The sequence below is a fragment of the Egretta garzetta genome, unplaced genomic scaffold (genome assembly GCF_000687185.1).
Source record: "Egretta garzetta isolate BGI_Z169 unplaced genomic scaffold, ASM68718v1 scaffold101, whole genome shotgun sequence".
NCBI classification, from domain to species: Eukaryota; Metazoa; Chordata; class Aves; order Pelecaniformes; family Ardeidae; genus Egretta; species Egretta garzetta.
The window spans coordinates 598,147-602,991 of NW_009258666.1; positions in this window are offsets into that span (position 1 = coordinate 598,147).

Consider the following 4,845-nt stretch of genomic DNA (forward strand, 5'->3'; position numbering starts at 1 on the left):
CGGGTGGCGCCCGCCTTATCTTTCCAAGTGCAGGGACAGCAGAACAAAACCCGTGCGCAGCGGACCTGGCGAGCTGCCCCGGCTGGGCCCCTGCATGAGGGCAGCAGGACAGGGGCAGGGGGGTGTTTTGGGGTCTCCGGGCCATGCTCCCCACAGCCAGGCTGAGCTCGACTGCCAGGGAGGGAAGGTACCTCTCCTGCTCGATGCGTGGGGGGCATGGAGCAAAGGGGCTTTTATTGGTCCTGGGGTGCGATGGCTCTTGCTCAGCTGAACCTGAGCATCCCGGGGCTGGGAAGCCAGTGGGGGAGGTGGGTGCCAGGGGAAGGGGGTCTGGAGCCTGACCCAGGGGCTGTTAATGCCCAAAACAGCTGGTTTCACTGAGCAGAAGCCTGAACGGCCATGAATAGTGGCCCCACCACCAACTCCTGATGCCAGCTCCGCAGCCTCCCCAGGTGCCAGCGGGGACATGCAGCCGGGCAGAGCAGGGCTCACTAGGGAGCAAACAGCCCAGGGAGCCCTCTGCTCACGCACCTCCACCCACACAGCCCATGGGCTCCAACACCACATCCACCCCTGGTGTACAGATGGGGAAACTGAGGCACGTGGTTTGTCTGGTCCTGTGCTCCCAAGGGGTGAGCTCCCCAGCCTCCCCCCAGTGTGGGGCAGAGCTTTGCGGCGATTCAAGGGAAAGGTGGCCCTGGCACATGGTCCCGTCAGCCACTGGCTTTGCCCTGGCAGAGCCAGCGTGCCCAGGATCCATGCCCAGCCACTGGGCTCGGCGGGTGAAGGATGCTCTTGCTCACCTGAGCCCACGCAGGGATGAGATGCAGGGATGCTCGGGTGGGATGCAGGGATGCTCCGCTCTCACTCAGCTCCTACCCTTCTGGCTCCCTGCAGCAAACTGATCCCAGAGCCGGCAGGAGCTTCATATAGAGGGTGAGGAAGAGGAAGAGCCACCCTGTTAACCCCTGCCAGCCCAGCTCCATCAGCAGGAGCCTGCCCTGTGCCCACCCTGCCAGCATGCCCAGCCAGCATTAACTCTCCTTCCCCAGCAGCTCCAGCTCACCTCTGCCAGCTCTCTTCCTCCCTCCTCCTCCTCAAGGGAGCCTGGCTGGGGTCTTGGGATCCGCAGCAGGGATCTCTGCCTCCTCCCAGGCAGGACTGAGTCTCTCTGTCCCCCCAGCACATGGGGCATCAGGAATGGGACAGGGAAACCAACTCCGCTCTGGCAGCTTCTCCTTCTGCATCCACTTCACGATGCCGGGTGCAGCTCAGGAGGAGGAGCCCACCATGACCCCCTTCCCCAGGATCCTGCCCCAGCCGGCAAGGGAGGAAGAGGGAGGAAGGGTCCTTCCAGCACCTTCTCCACTGGTGGCGAAAGGGTCAAAGCCAGCCCCGAGCCAGGCCAGTTCCTGCCTCCTCTTCCCCCCGGGAAGAGCTGTAAATCGCAGAAAGCCACAACGGGCTGGAGCCGGCCCAGGGGTTATTTTTACTGCTGCCCTCTCCCCTTCCCGAGGGCTGAGCTCTCCCATGGGAGCAGCCCCTGACCCCCCTCCATCCCCAGCGCCTGCCTGGGGGCTGCAAAGGTGGCACCGCACTGGCTGGGGCGGGGGAGCAGGGAAGGACACACTGCACCCTAAGTTCAGCTCCCAGCCCCTTGGAGCAAGGCTGGAAAAGCCCCCAGTGCTCCCTTGGGACCCATCAGCTCCCTCCATCCCTCCCCATGTCCTCTGGATGGAGAGCTGGGTACAGCCCAGCCCAGGCAGCTTGCAGGGACTCAGGGGACCAGGAGGCTCCAGCGGGGACAAAGCCATGGCATTCGGCCCGGGACCCGCAGGCCAGGGTGCTCCATCCCTGGATGAGAGGGGAGCCGGCTCCGAGCGCTGCTGGCCCCCACCCACCCCAGTTCCTTCCTGCAGTGCTGCGGCTGGGGAACTGGTGCCGGGAAGGTATCCAGCACCTCCCTGCACGACAGCACCGGTTCCAGGAAGGGGCTGGAGCCAGTACCCCTGGGCTGAAGAAAACAGAAACTAAAATGGAGGCTGAGCAGGATGAGAGGGGCCACAGCTTGTTCGAGCTCTGCCAGCACCGGAAAAAAATTCCAGTGAAAGCAAGGAAGGGACAAACCACCTATTTTATTGTAATAAACCTGGAGAGGAACAGTGCAGGCAGCTGTGCTCCCAGCAGCACTTGGGCTCTGTGTGCAGGATGCGGCCACGCCGGAGCAAAACCTGCCCTCTCCAGAGGGAGATGGGGGAAAAGGAGGGGGGCGAGTGACAGAGAAACCCACAGCAGCCCTGGGATCTGCCCCCGGGAAGCCTGGTTCCGCCCGGGTTCCCAGCCAACAGGACCGTATTTTTAACTGCAGGCAATGTGAATCACTGTTTATTAGGACAGGTTTTATTTTCCGAGCTGGAATCGCAGTGGCCGTTCCAGTAAAGCCACAAGTGAGTAAGAGCAGCCTTTGATTCACCTTTCTCTGGCTGATGCAGGGTGTTCCCATGGGATGCTCCTACCCCGAAGTGAGGCAGACGGCGTGGCTGTCCTTTCCGGCTCCTCCTCGGAGCACCCGCCAGGCACTTACTGTTGAACTGTTCTATTTGGACAAGGCAAATTTTGTATCCCTTCGGGATACAAAGAGGGATGGCGTGAGGAGCCCTTCCTGGCAGCAGCATCCCAGGCAGCTCCCACTTCCCCCGGGAAGGTGATGAGGGTTTTGTCACTTTGACTTCTGGGAAGGGATTTACCCAATTCACCAGCCCCTTGTGAATGCACCAGGTGGCTTTTCTTAGTCACGTGGATGCTCAAAGTCCCTTGTTTTTATTTAAGGTTGCTCAGAGCTCCGGCAAGGCGCTCTCTGCTCTTTGATGGGGCTCTGCTTCCTTCCCCTCCCAGCTCAGCGGGAAGCGAGCACGGTGCCAGGCAAGCAAAGCAAACCCGGGAAAAACCCAGCCAGAGCTAGGGCTCTGTATGGAACCTTCCAGGCCTTGCAGCGGGTGAGAAAAGTCTGAGAAAGTCCTCAAAGGTCAAAAGTCCCAGAGCACAAATCATCCTTCCAATACCATTTTTCAGAGCTCCCAATTAAACAGCCCTGCTCCCTGCAAGCCCTTCTCCCTCCTGGTTCATGGTAAGGGGGACATGGCCCTCTCAGCCCTGCTAGTTACCTCCCCACCCACGCATCAGGCTCGAGGAACAGCAACAGAGCAGCATGGCCAGCGCAGGGCTCCCAGCGCGGCTCCGATGGATCCGGGAGAGCAGCCAGGGGAAGCCAGAGGCTGCCATGCCCACAGGTAGCGGCCAGCTTCAGCCTTCCATGTCCCATTCAGTCCTTTCCAGATGCATTTCTCCTTTAAAAATAAATACGTTTAAAGAAAAAAATCCATTTTAACTCCACCATGACCAGATGCAAACAGGACTGCAGCGCTGATAGAAACAGATGGCTGTGTTACCTGCTGCTTTACTTTCACAACCCACAAAAGCCCTCTCTGGTCTAAGGTCCATGCAAATGCCACTGCCTGGAGAGCAGCCCACGGGAGCTGGCAGCCTTCAGAGCGGGGTGGCTGCAAGCCAGAGAGGGCTCAGGATGCAGGCACTTTCATTTAGGAGAGGGCAGGAGTGGAAGGCTTGCTATACAAGTTTAAAAATACCAAGGGCTCAAATAGGCATGAATAAATCCGAAACCACCACCTAATCTAAGGCAGCCACCCACAAGTTGGTGCAAGCAGGAACTTGACAGCAGCTGGGCCCAGGAGAAGACACCAAGGCTCCCGTGGATGTTCATACCCCCCAACAGGGGCTTCAAAACCCACAGCAGGCAATGGCTGGCCTTCTGCCAGCTACCTGGTATCTGGGAAGCAAAACAGGTCAGTGCTGGGAACAGAGAGGAAGAGAGAGATGGAAGGAGCTGCTGAGGCCAAGGGAAGCCTCCCCTGGGTCAGCGATGAGCATCTGGGCTGAACCCCCCACCTGCTGCAAGGGACCTGCGAAGGTTTTTAGGTTGCATCTGTTTTCACCTCAAACCCCAGAGATTAAAGAGGCCCCTGAGCAATGGCAATTCTAGCAGCAGTTCTCCCTCTTCAGGAGGGCGCAAAGCAAATCAGCCTTGTCCTCCAGCACATCCCACTCCCATGGGACGGGAGCTGGGCATGCGGGGCTGCCCCAAAGATCCAACCGCTCCAATCATCACCTCCCAGCTCAGCCTGGGCCCCTGCACACCCTGGGCTGGCCCTGGCTGCTCCTTGTGAACTGCAGCCCTCATGCAATTGCCTTCTGCTTCACGCACCCAAATAATCTGGAAACTCATCTTGGGAACGAGAGGGATTTAACAAGGACACGGCCTGGGCCATGGCTCCTCTTGCAGCGATGCAGGGGTGATGCTGGCTCATCCTTCAGGTCACTCAACTTCTCCACATTTCACTTGCTCTGCGGCCTCAGACTCCCCCAAAACGCTTACAGAGCTGGCGAACAGAGATCTGCGGCAGTTCGCTCTTGTATTGCCACCTCCCACCCCTCCCCAAACAGCACAGACGCTCTGGACGGTTTGTGGTATTTCAGATGCATCCCTCTTCCTTCAGCGCACTTAAGAATAGAAATTACACTTTGCATAAGCTGCTCCCCAGTCCCTCAGCCCAAAAGGGAAACGAAACAGTCAGTGCTCAGCAGCGTCCATTAAATAATTCGTGTTTAAATACTCCTAACTAGCTCTCCATGGGATAACAACTTGCATTCGCCACGCAGTAAAGATTAAAACCCACTTAATGATAGGATACCCCGCTGGAGGATTCCCGGGATGTTGGTGGAGCAAAGGGAAAAGGAACGCATAAAGTCGACCGCTTGTGCTGCCCG